This window comes from Anguilla anguilla, chromosome 8 (genome assembly GCF_013347855.1).
Source record: "Anguilla anguilla isolate fAngAng1 chromosome 8, fAngAng1.pri, whole genome shotgun sequence".
NCBI classification, from domain to species: domain Eukaryota; kingdom Metazoa; phylum Chordata; class Actinopteri; order Anguilliformes; family Anguillidae; genus Anguilla; species Anguilla anguilla.
The window spans coordinates 41,791,097-41,805,460 of record NC_049208.1 but is presented as its reverse complement, the minus strand read 5'-3'; the positions used below and the strand labels follow the sequence as shown (position 1 = coordinate 41,805,460).

The 14,364-nt window shown below is 35.8% G+C and overlaps 1 protein-coding gene across 1 annotated transcript in view; it reads right to left on the bottom strand.

Moving 5' to 3' along the window:
* angpt1 (angiopoietin 1) overlaps window positions 1-14,364 on the bottom strand; it is an 83,183-nt gene that overhangs the window by 42,539 nt on the left and 26,280 nt on the right. The window lies entirely within an intron of this gene.

The window sequence follows — 14,364 nt, the reverse complement described above, 5'->3', positions numbered from 1 at the left end:
GGCCGGCAAATCACTTTCCTTGTATCCACACAGTTCCTTTTAGAAAATTAAAGTGTAATTACTGTTTCCATTCAGAAAATAAACATTATACAGTTTGTTATGTGTCTACTGTTTGATAAATTTATGGGAGCCTTTTAAGCACATTGAGAGTTCATTTACAATATGCTGCAATTAAGTAAAAACACTCCTGAAAGAGAAATAAACACATTTAACATAGTTCCTAGTATTTTTATCAGACATTTCATCTACCTGAAAAGATGAGTTAAGGGTGGACGATTTTCCTCTTTATTGTCATTTTTTAAGTGTGAAATAATTTGACTTATGCACCATCATCCGTTTGGAACTGAAAAAACTTGCATGTATGATTCTATTTGGCAACTTGTCATTGGGGTTACATTTCCTTAAAACAACCTTAGAGCTTGTATTGAAGGAACATTTAATTACATTCTTTCATATGCTGGCCTAAATACAAATGTGCTCCTGTGTGAACAGGAAAGAAACAAATAACTGCATCAACACAGCTGCACAGAGTTTTGAAGAGAACAAGATGGAGCAGTTTGATAAATGTATAGGGAAATGTTTTGCTGGGAGATGTTTCAGAGAAATGTTAGTGACGCTGTAGCAGCTTAGTTCATTTTTCCACCTCGCAGAAGAACAGATTGTTCTGATTACGGCATTAGTAGTCTCTCATGATAGAGAATGATTACATATCCCAGTAAATCTCACATTTTACTAAGATTCATCCAAATCATGTTGCCAAGGCATGACTCACATCAAAAGCAAGATTGACGCATTTCAGTTTTTGTGACCTATATTTAATTCGAAACACAATAAACATTACACAAACAACATAAATGCAAGATCAATGTGTGTTATGTGGGCAAATGATGAATATTAGTTCAGATGGAAATCACTTCCTCTCTGTCTGCTATGAAACAAAGGTAAAGCAAGGCAAGTCACATGTGCTCAATTTCCATAATTTTTGCATTGCAAGCCTGATCCACAAGCACAGCACGATTTCCATGATTAGAATCCTGTCATTTAAGACTTGTCAACACCATGGGTGACTCTCATTTACTCTGTTACTTTGGAATGGATGGAAATAACACCAGAGCCCATGTATCTGTTGATTCTTTGCCAAGTTATTTGGGGTTTGACCCACTGGAGCTTGCTGATGAAGATTAATGGCCATTGTATCATGGCCCTATTATACACTTTTCAGCAGGTCAGTGGGGTGGGTAACTGAGGATTCAGATACAAAATGACTCATGAGTAAAGAGAACCTGCAAACATGCGAACGTTTTAAGCACAAATGATTAAATTTCCTCAAGCACACAAATTGTAATTGTAAGAATTTAAAAAAAAGTTTATACTCCATTTAAATGGCTTTTAAATATCAATGAGTGCAATATTCTCCAGAACCAGCCTCATGGGTGTTCAACATAAACAAAAATTGTATTATATTGTATATTATATAAAATTTCATTTTCCTCTACACCCGACATGCTGTAGATACTGTAGGTATGCACGACATTCTGGCAAGTGCTATTTCACTGAATACCCACATTACATTTGTTTAGACGCTCCTATTCAGTGCAACTAACAATGGATGAGAACATGCAGTGAACTCCATAATGTTTGGAGTTCACTGCAGTCATTTTTTACATTTATTTTTGGCTCTGTACTCTTCTCATGTCATTAAAGTGCAGATTCTCATATTTCATTAAATTGTATTTTTATTCATATTGGTTTCACCATGTAGAAATGACAGCACTTGGGAGTTTGTTTTCCAAGAGTCAGAATTACTCTAAATATTTCTGAAAGAAAGTAACAGAAGTTCAAACACAGTGGAAGTTTTTTTTTTTTTCACATAAAAATTATTTATTTATGTGTGAGCATGACTGGTAGGTTTAGAAACACAATGTAGCCATACACTGGCTCAAATGTAACAACAATATCACCAACAATGAGCATTTTGCATTGTTTTTTCTACACTGTGTCTAGGTGGGCTTACAAAAAATCCATTTGGAGACTCCAAAAGGACACTTGGTTACCAAATGACATTACGGATCTATAGAGGTATAAAATAGTATATATTGTATATTAAATGCTAGCAGAATCTGTGTACTAAAATTAGTTCGCTTTCCTCCTGCCTGTCATCATCTCCCTCTCATTGCTCTCCCCTTGCCACCTGTTGAATGTGAGGACCCCTCCAAGCTTGTTTTGCTACCTCACATGTTGCACAATAAGAAACCCTTGTAGCTAAAACAGTGGCTTCTTATAATAGTTTATAGAGATAAAATCATGAGTTTTTATTACTTTCAAATGGTATATTGATTAAAAATAGAATGAATGCAAATAAGCCCACTCCAGTCTGAATACGGGCCAGTGCAACTTAAGGGGCTAACGGGTCTAATTGTATTTTATTATGCAAGCTACTATAAGGGGAATCATTGACTGATGTGACTGTGCTGGACTGAAGTTAACACCATCCAGCTGGCAAACTGGCTGAAGTGTGACATCACAAATGCTGCTCATGCACAAAGATGCCTCAGTCCAGTCACTCCAAATGGCATTTTGCTACTCAAAAAACCCCTATTTTTCACAAAGCTTTGTAGAGGGGTGATAGCATTCACTTTAAATACATAAAAAAATACATTATAAATGGTGTCAGCTGTATGTCAAAAAACAGTTAGCTATGTAGGCTGTCCTAAGATTTGATATTATATTGGTAATAATATAAAATCATTTTTCAACCCCTTTTATATTGGAGATGTTTTTACTGTAATCAATATTTAGTAATTGCATAATATGCACAATGTCTAACATTTATTTGACAAAAAATATATGCTAAAAACATTATTACTATAATAACCATCATGATTTAAAAGATCAAAGATCACATGCGATATGCCTATATGAATACTGTACACAATGCACCGCAGTAGTGGTATGAAAAATACAGCACACCAAACGGATTAATCACAAGTAAAATTATAGCTGCCAGCATGTCGGGTGCCAAGCACTAAGGGTGAGCTGTAGACCAATCACTGACATTTGTATCTTTGTGAGATTTATGGAAAAATATGAATGAAATCTTGCAAGAATTTAGTTGCCTTCATACCACAGTTGTGTTACTATGGTACAGTGGATGACGCAATGGAAGAGGGATAGAAGCAGAGTAGTGCAGTTGTCCAGTTATTTGTTCCTCCCAGCCTGTCACATGCACACATATAGTTCTAATGGTGCTGGAGCACTATCCCATTTGCCCCTTTGAAGCAAAAGTGCCCCTTTGAGTTGCTTATTTTTTATGTGAAATGTGAAATGCAAGTAAAGCATGTAACTCCTAAATTCAAAATATAGACCATGGATTATAACTTATATGTTCCCTAGGTTCAACCAAGGTGGCTTAATCCACGCACACCACTAAATGTTCGCATAGTAAGTAATTAGTGCTGAGTCCTGCATACACTTGATGCACTGTAGCTCTAGTCTGCATTTAGTCCACTTATGGTGATGTGAATAATTCCTTTCCCCAGGTTGGTTTAAGATAGAGAAGTGAAATTGATAGTGATGCTCCGAATAATTTATTCAATAAAGCTTTGACACATTTATAATCAGGACCATAATATGAACCGTTGCCCAATGAAACTGTCCAGATGGGAAACATTTTTTATCACATATTATGGATGGTATATCTCTTTATGTTTACAAAAGTTGACCTGCATAGAAAGTGAAAGCAAGTTTTTGCAGTAATTCCTGCGGCTCCAGCATATGATGCATGTTTTTTAATGGAAATTAAATTGTGGCCAAGTTATTTCATGTCTGTTAATAATGTAGTCCTCTTTACATTTAAGAGTTTTATGAAATGTCATAGCCCAATGAATATAGAAATGTCAATATTGTTCTTTTCATGTAATCTAGGGGGTCAGGGATGTTTTTTTAATCAAAAATGTCCATTTTGTTCTTTATTTAATGAATAAATTGCAATTATGAAGTGTGCTATAATGCCACCTTGGGTGGTAGTGGCATGAAATGTGATACACACGATCTACATGGGTCCCTTTTCAACTTGTATTTCCAAAATTTTAATAGAGGAGATGTGATCTTTTCTGCTATTTATGCATATTAATATGTAATTATCTTTAAGAATCTTGGACATGTTTCTCAGGACTGTTTGAGGGAAGCTTTCTGAGGATTCCTGACAAATTTCGTACAATTTCGCCAATACAAATTAGTACTTTTCAGAAAGCATCCCCTACAGGCCATATTGTACTGTAACACTGCGAGCCTGTCTGTGCTCATCCACAATATAGAAATCTATCATCCCCTGAAGTATCATTGCAACCAGCTTAAATTTGTGCCTATACACATATTTTGCGCTTGGTCAGTCATTTTTGTCTAAATGTAAATTATAGTCCTGTGGCCATCTTTTGACATATCAAAATGTTCGACGCAATTTAACACAGTGATGTGCTGTAAATCACACAGGCTAAATTTGCTGATAATCAGGAAAACATTCTAGAAGTTTTTCAAATGCAGTATGGCAGACACTATGATATTATTTGTCCAGAATGAGGAAGTACGTCAAATGGGATGGCCAATGGTGCATTTTTGCAGGTGGTGCTGCAGTGTCACCTAGAGATTATCAGTTTCATGGGAGTCATGCATAATAAATTGGCAGCCAATCAAACATGCCTGCAAGGTTTTGTGAGATTTTGAGCATGGGAAAGGGATGAAAATGTAACAAAAGGCAGAAGAAAAATAATAATAATAATAATAATAATAATAATCCTTGCAAAAACAATAGGGTCCCACACAGCCTTGGTGTTTTTTAAATAATTCACTCAGAGATGTATTGAAATTTAGCATTTTCTCTGCAAGCTTTTATTAGCTGGAATATTACCTTTCTCCAGAGAGGGTCCATCATATTACATAAGTGTATAAGTCAGGACACTTTCATGTATTCATTTGTCAGATGCTCTTTTCCAGAGTGACTTACAAAGCAGAGGTACATACTAAATGTATATAATAAAGTTACTTGAACTTTAAAGCTAAAATTTGATCACATTTGAACAAAAATGGTATATCAAAGAGCAAGACTTATGCACTAACAATTCAAGATGTAGCTGGCAACATTCTGAACAAGAGAGTTGCAGTACTCCAGGTGAGAGAGCACTAGGGCCTAGACCAGGAGCTGAGTGGAGTTTGTAGTGACAAAGGAGTAGATTCTTCAGATGTTGCAAAGGAGCAAAGGTCAGGTTGCTGTCAGTGCTACTCAACTCCAGATCCTGCCGGCTGCAGTGTCTGTAGTGTTTGCTCCAACCATGCACTACACCACCTGCATTCACTAATTATTTTACCACATTGGTTCAGGAAGCAGTGGCAACTCATGAGCTGAAAACTGAGCAGGGCGGGAAACTTCCCCTTAAACTGATTATTCAATGATCTTGAAGTGCAGGTATTGGTGCCTTTATTGACGGTTGTGCTGAATGCGGTAGTTAACAGAGTGGGTATCTTTTTTCATTACGTGTACTTTCTGATTAAAACTGATTTTCCTAAATTGAATTTCATTTATCACTTAAATGTTTATCTGCCAATGTATTATTCAGGTATTTGGCACATCTGTTAATCAATGAAGACAGGTTTATTCAGTTTAAAGTTCAGATTAAAAGTAAAGGCCACTTTCAGGAAATAAGCTCAATAGTGAAATCAATTGTGTTGGTCATGGTTGGAGCAAATGCTGCAGACACTGCAGACACAGGAACTGGAGTTGAGTAGTGCTGCACTATAGTGTTGTCCAGGGTGATGAAGAGGACCTGGTCCTTGGTTCATCCAAGAGGAGATGTCGCAAGGCAGGCTGGCTGACATGCATGAGTAGACCTGTGTGTCAGAGGAAGGAATGGAGAAAAACAGTTAAGTGTCATCATTCGGGTCGAGTGAACATGTGTCAGTGAGTCAGCAGAAGTACTGAGACATCAACATCTGTAAAGTTAGAGAATACACACAGAGAGGGTAGGCTGGGGTTGGCATCTATGGGGAGGAGGCTAGAAGACTAATTTGGAGACTGTGTGAAGGAACTATTTATGCCTGCTAATTTCATGTCAAAGTAGGTTTCAAATTCATCGACAGTGAGAGAAGAGGGAGGTGTGTGGGGGGGGGGAGTGGGGGAGGGGGGGAGGAGGAGGGAGGATGTTTATGCGGTTTACAGCATGAGGCTTTTAATAGTTGGACTCTGTCAGTCACTTATGCCATATTCAAGATTTACTAATACAATGAGTACACTTGCAATTATATAATTGAGAAAATTACTCATTAAAATATGTGCAGCATGTATTACTTTCCCAGCATTGTTTCTCAAAGCTTCAAAGCTTCTGTATTTGAGTATGTGTTTCAAGTTCATTTAAATAATTTTAGCGGAACACAAATATGCCATAAGAACGGCAAACGAGAACTACCCAATGGCAGTGCATTATAAGGAGGCCAGACACAGCAGCACAGATTCACTCAAAGCTAGTGTCATCGAAGTGGTTACTTTAAACAAACGGGGAGGGGACAGGTTAAAACGCCTGTTACAAAGAGAATCCTTCTGGATTTATTCTCTAAAAGCCACAGTTAGGCCGGGACTGAATGAAGAATTAGATCTGACACCTTTCTTATAATGTATTATGTATTTATTCTATGGTTGTGCTTGTTCTATTCATGCTGTAAACATTACATATATTCATGTCATTCCCTTTTTATATCCTCATAGAAGGCTATCTTCGATGTGTCTGGCTTACTTAACAGTGTACCACCAATATATTTCTTTTTTTTTTTCGTTTTGCTTTTTTCTTATTTAGTTAAATTATAATGGCGCCAGTGTTACTGTTTTTTTTTTTTTTTTAAATTCACAATGTGATTGTTGTTATTGTACACGTGTCATTTGTGAATGAGACTAATTGCTGTTTGTTGATTGGCTTAGGCCGCACCCCTCACGTCTTATATCTTGCACCTGACCAATTTTCTGTGTGAGGAACCGAACCGTGTTCTGAACTGTGCATGTTTTGACCATTCTTTTTGTCTACAAGTTGTCTTGTTGGTAAGCAACTTGTAGCAACGGTAAGCTGCCAGACTTTAGACAGGGCAAAAATACCCATATAGTTAGGCTCACTTGGAGCTAATGTTTGTTTGTACCATTTTGCTTGTTTTCCCTGTTTTCAAAATAAAAGTCCTGGTTACATTGACCGAGACAACAATATCCGTTCTTGTGTTTGTGTTAAATTATTGCACCCATCACACCTCCCCGGTGGCGTCTCCTATCATTGGGTTACAATAGATATTTGGTGAATACATTCCTCTGTGGTAGTTTATGGCTATTTTAACTATTCTTTATCCCATTTACACTTTAAGTGCAAGGATCACATATCTTGTAGATCATGCATTTTTTTTGTTACTGTGAATTGAGAATATCGATGCACATCAACATACTGTTTTAACATGAAACCTAGTGCTATGAATTATAAATAGCAAAAATTGTCATTGGAATTGCAAAATTCAATGCATAAATAGGCTATAATCAGTGAAAATGTTACAAATGACACCAGCACTTATCTTGTAGATTGATGTATCTGCTGTGTGTTATGCCTGAGTGACTGTTGGCTAAAACTTTGTTGACAACAACAAACCTAAACATTTATTTCACCTTGGGTTTTGTATGAGCAATCCTCTATTCCTAAGTCAGAGGTTCCAAAACAGTTCATTCAAACAACCAAACGTGAACATACGGTGCATTGAATCATGGGAATTACAGTTCCTCAAAGATGTTAATGTTTCTCAAATTAGGTCTGCTCGGTTCAAATGAACTGAAAACTACGCAGTCTGATGGCTAGCTCATGAGCTCAATCCATTATTAATCATAATACTGCAGTCTCACTGATCTAAACATGTCTAGCTGGCTAGCTGCGTAGCTAGCTATACGGGACATAGCTGGGCAGTTTGCTAAAGTCAAGACAGATAAAGATGAAAAAGCTAAAGAATGATTCACTACATGACCAAAAGTATGTGGACACCTGACATGCAACATCTCATCCAAAATTATGGGCATTAATATGGAGTTGGTCCACTTTTTGCTGCTATAACAACCTTTACTCAGTCAGGTACTGATTGAGTGATTAGGCCTGGCTCACAGTTGGCTTTCCAATTGATCTCAATGGTGTTGGATGTAGTTGAGGTCAGGGCTCTGTGCAGGCCAGTCAAATTTTTATTTTTATTTTTATTTTTAATTTTTACACATTAATCTTGACAAAATCATTTCTATATGGGCCACGCTGTGTGCACTGTCATGCTGAAACAGGAAATGGCGTTCCCCAAACTGTTGGGGAGACACATAATCGTATAAAATGTGATTGTATGCTGTAGCATTAAGATTTTTCTTCACTGGAACTAAGGGGCCTAGCCCGAACCATGAAAAACAACCTCAGACCAAGCGGTGCCCTGATAATTTTGGTCATATAGTGTTCATCACATTGTATAAAATGCAATAACAAAATAAGAAAGGTTTTCTATAAATGCTTGTTTGACATTCAATATCGACGTTTGCTTACCTTTATTGATTCACTGGTGAAAGAAAAATGGCTGATTTTCGTTTTGGTTTGCATTGATTTGGAGAAGCTCATTAAGTCATGTGAGGTGAGGAGTCCGTCATTCACAGGATAAGTACAAGTTTTAGGGTGCTGGAAATTCATTAATAGATACAAATTGACCAGTTTGCCCAAACATTATACAGTCCTGAAATGGGGGGGGGACAACTATGTATACAAAGTGCTGTAATTTCTACAAGCTGAAACCACAATTTGAAATACACTTTAATAAAAGCTGAGAATCTGCACTTTAACCACATGTTAAAATTGCGGAGTACAGAGCCAAATATGTTCTTCTCCCAAACATTATAAACATTATGGAGCTCACTTTAAGTGCATTTATTTGATTTATATGAGCAATGGTGTTAGACCTGGCTAACACCATTCACCGACTACACAGTGTTATGTAAAAAAATAAAAAAATAAAAAAATAAAAACTATGATATAGTGGAATAAGTCACTGTCTAAGCAAAATCCAAATGTATTTGAAGAAATGTATTTATTTTGGACAATATGGCTGATACCATAATATTTTTGAAGCCAGTACAAAAAGCAGAGTATGGCAGAATCTCTGAAAGGTAATGTACCAAGGCTTAAGAAAACTCATGTGTGAAGATGTCAGTGTTTCTGAAAATTAACAAAACATACAGAAGATCATTAATGGTCAAAAGTTTACACAACATAACGGAAAATATAAAATACATAAACCATTTTTTGTGTGCCCAAAAAGTTTAAATTCAGCCAAACAGGGAGCCAGTCCATGGTCCAAGGGAGCCAAAAGTTGAATTCTCATCTGAAATAAAATATGCATTCCAGAGAGTATTCATCAGAAATAACTGTCATAAAGAGCAATCATTAGATTTTCTTTTGCATCTCTACATGGTGGTGTAAATGAAGTTTAATTTCTTTTGGTTACACAGGAATATGGCATACATGCTCTTTGGCTGTGACAAATTTTGTGCTGATATAATTGAAACTTTCCACTACCACCTCCAAACCACCGTTAACATTAGGACATTGTACAATATTTATTTTATGCCATTTGTCTCAGAAATAATTGTTCAACTTCAATTTCAGTCAAAAACATGCAATTTTTGTTCTATAGAAGTTATACTGTTGTGGGAATCATTGGATTCACAATGGCATCTCAAAGGGATTAAACCTACAGATATCATTCATTTATCATGTCATTTCTAATGGAAAAAAATATTTAAAAATAATATAAAACGTACTTTTATGCAGCTATGTCTATTGTAACATACTGTAGCTGCCTGTCCTGTCAATGTACAATGCAGCCTATACAAGTTAATGCAGTGTGCCTTGTCATTTTGACTTGTGTTTGGATCTTGTGGGTGTGATGAAAGTAAAATTCCAAGGAGAACCAAGAGCAGACAAACATGCCCCCTCAACGTAAAAATATGTCTCGGGAAGCAATAAAAATGTTCCAGCGTGGGTGTCAAGCTATTTGGCTGTTTTTACCACATCACAAACCTTTTATCAGAAACAATGGCTAAAAATGGCTCACAGTACTTTCCGGCCAAAATAAGGCAGCAAAAGTTGCTTTTTAGTTGGAAATTCAAACAAAATGAAACTGAATTGTTTGTTCATAAGGAGATGACATGGTACATAGTTATTTCCCTTCTCAATAACTCTTCTATCTCCTATATTCCTATATCTAAGAAGTCATGCACAGTATTTACATGGTGCATTGTGAATGGCATGTCGCATTACCCATGATTCCTTTCTCCAAGTCTTATAATAAATTCAAAATCATATTTTCACATGTGAGTTACATATGTTCACATGTAATTAATGTTTTTCACATGTGAACTACAATTTTCACATGAGAAAACAGGTATCAGCATAGCCTACTTTTTTCTGTTCTCATCTTATAAGTGGGATTATTTCAAGGGTTGTTTTATGCCTGCAACTGTTCTTTTTTCTTTCTTATTTCCCGGTGTAATCATTGACAAACATTGAACATCTTATTAAAATTATGATTCAGATGTTCAAAACTAAATTAGTAAATAAATTTAAGTAATATTATTTGAAAACTGTTCAATGGTTTATTATTTTTATTAGTAAAATTGGAACTGTTACTAGTCCAGTGTGAAGGAGGTTTAGGATGTTTTCATTGTGTTCAAGTTTTTCACTTCAATTTATATTGCATTGGATCAGAGATAGTCTATTGCTTTGATTAATTGATGCTAAATCAATTTTATGTTCGTATTGTTTATTTTATTCCATATCATATTCCAAGCAGTTGTTAAAAATCCTACTGAAAAAATAAGAAATAGGATTTGTTTATTTCTAAAATACAAACAACCTAGACAGCCCATTTCCCTCCTTTTAATAAAAGGCAAAATGCTATCGGAAGAGACGTTTAGTCACTGTGTGAGGACAGACAAAGCTAGATATTGTTTTGGCCATACAGCAATTAAAGCAAGGACAGTCAGTGCTGCAAAAGTATGGCGGAGGATATAACAAAACATTTATTATTTTACTACTTTTTTACTAGTTTACTATTTTCTGTAATTCACTTTGATTTGTGAATGGAAAAATGAAATGATGAAGTACGTAGACAAAAAATGTAGTAAAATAGCTCAAATAAATATAATCAAACGTGCCAATTCAGTTCATGCTCATGTTACTCAAATGATTTTCATTAGCAATACTACTTAAAAGTAGAAGAGTGCTGAGAATATTAGTTTTCACAAATTTTTCAATAAAATTAATAATTATATATGATGAAATTCCACAAGTTTGTTTCAGAGCCGCTATAATAGAGTATTGTGAGAGAATTTTTAACAACTAAGACCATGGCAATAAAAAAGGTCCATAAAGTTTATTATATGTTTTTCTTCTCCATGCTGAAGCTTACAATGGCAGTAATATGAATTTATATGTTCTGAAATTCCAGAAGGCTTAATAATGCAAAATGCTGCTTGGAGAAACATTAAATCTTTTCCCTTTTACTTAATTGCCATTACTGAAGTGAGATTCACATAAACACGACTTTATGCTTCCCAAACTGCTACTTGACAAAAGGCTGTAAATGTTTAATGGGCTCTCTCTGGGGCAGACCATGAGCAGAAGGGTTGCCTGTGACTTTACTAATGATGGAGACTGACACTGCGACTTCACTAACGATGGAACCTCACACGGTGGCTTTGATAACATTTGCCCACATTGTTTTGTTACTTACAGGTCATTCTGACTTGAAATTGAACATTAATTAAAACAGCCATGTCCACATTCTGTCCTCATTAAGTACTTAAATTGTTTCCCTTTTCTACACATATTTGCAGTTTGATTATAAGTATTATGGTTCAGGGGGGGAAAATACAATCTGGCTTAATACTGTTTGTGTTTGGTAATAAACTTCACTGCAGCCATGTATTCTCAGAACAAATTATTAAGGAAAAGATTCATGGATTTGTTGGCATGAAGGCTGAAAAAATTAGGCATTACACAATTATTTACTCTGACTGTTATTGCCAGAATAATCGCAACAGAACCATGGTAGAAACAAAGCCATTAGTGGTATATGCCCATGTATAGGTTAAATGTGGCAAAAAATACAGGTATGTAAAATTATAGAATCCTACTCGCTTTATCATATTTTTTCTCAATCTTCAAAAACTTCATCTGTTGAATTTAATGTGCAGTAACAAAGGAAAATAAGACAACATAAATACCAAGTGAAATTCACAACCAATTTCAGTTCCAATAAAGTTTGAGGTTTTGGTTTCATTTCCCAAATAAAACCCATTTAAAACAAGCTGTGGGCCCATACACTTTCTCCTTGAGAAAGAGCATGCTGAAATATGTATAGCATATTTTATACAGTATGCATACAGCAAAAAGTGTGCATATTGTATGCAGTACATTTAATGTCATGAGTGTTTTGTTGTAAAATGTTCAGTGTTAACTCAAATCTAGCAGAGTTTATAAGTCTGATAGGAATCAAATATTCTCTATGTGCACAAATATATACTCTATCAATTAGATAGCTGACTGTCAACCATCACACATACACTATCAACGAGAGTTGATATAACTGATCATTTTACTGTGATCATCTATTTAACAGCCACCATACAATTCTCATGTCCTTTATCACTCTTCTGGCCATAAGCTGAAGCCTAGTCATTACATGCTAACATGTAAAACAGTTTTTCAGAAACATTTTCAGTGTTAAATCAACTCTGACTTTACATCCATCCATTAGGAACAAAACACATTCTTACTAAATCACAGTTTATTTAACACTGAACACTTCATCGTGTGAACTCCACTGTCTGTGAAGACTGCATAGCAATCAAAGCTCAGAGTTATGATGGAAACGACACATCAACTTCAGTGTTTTACTAAAAGTTAAAGGCAAATTACTTTAACTGCCCCTTTTGAGTTTGCAGGAACAGAGTTTCTATACAGTATGTGTTAATACAGATTACTGTTTGCAATATTCAGTGTTTACCAATATGCAGTGTTTAACAATATTCAAGTGCACGAAACCCAGACAGCTGACCAGTCATTATGAATGTGGAGTGGGGTTTCAATTTTCATCTTAAAAAAACATCTGTCCAGTGCTGGCTGGACAGGCAGGTCTGGACAGCATAAAGTTTATTGAAAGTGTTGTGTCAAGCAATGCTAATTTTACAGATGATGTGGTCTGTGCTGCTTCTAGAGATTTAAGCATATCTGCAAACACTAAAGGACAAAGCCGAGAACAAAACAGACAGCCACTAAGCTATTTGTCAGAATATATTTAAGCATCCGAAAACTAGGCGCATGATTTTTCTTCTCTGAAGGGGTATCACCTATTACAGGGATGCTCAACAAGGGCCTATCCATTTTAAGAATTTATGCTAACTTTTGCTCTTAATTAATTAATTAGCTCAATTATATCTTGATCTGACATTTGTATACACACCAGCCACAGCTACAAACTGCAAGTGCATCCTAAAGATATTACTGTACTGAAATACAGGAGTGAACCAGTATAGTTTATAGCGCTGTCAGAAAACTAAAACTAAGGTAACTGGTTGGAAAAAAAACCAGCACTCAGACTTGCCCTCCCGGACCAGAGTTGTGCACCCTTAATGTTTATTGTTTATTTATGATTGCTGTATCACATTTATTATTCTGCTATCGGAAAAATATTCCAGATGGCCATTGAGATAAATGAAGCCCCTATTTTTAGCCATCAATTCCATGTTGTAGAATCACCAGAACATTTGTACAGGGAAAATGTATGCTTTGGTCCCGGAAACGCTTCAAACACTCACAACCATACACAATAAAATCTCCAGTGTCAATTCAGCTCTAAAAGTGTACATATGAGTCCAGTTGGGTCTATATGTACTCTATAAGAGTTAATTTAACACTGGTCATCTTACTATGTATGATGTATTTCCACATAAATGTGACATACAATCTCAATGCCTTTTTATCTCACTAGGGTAAACTAATCTCACTAAGTAAGCTTGTGAAGGAAGGGGTGGATTAGCAAAATAACAGCTTGACCCCAGCAAACTGTTAATGCCAATATAACCCTTGACCCTGTGGCTGGCTTCCAGGCATTCTCTCTCTCTCTCTCTCTCTCTCTCTGTGTCTTTTTCCCTCACACACGCACGCACACACACACACACACACACACACACAAACACACTTTCAATCTAACTTTCTGCTTACTTAAATACATCCACATTATTAGAAAAACATTATATATATATATATA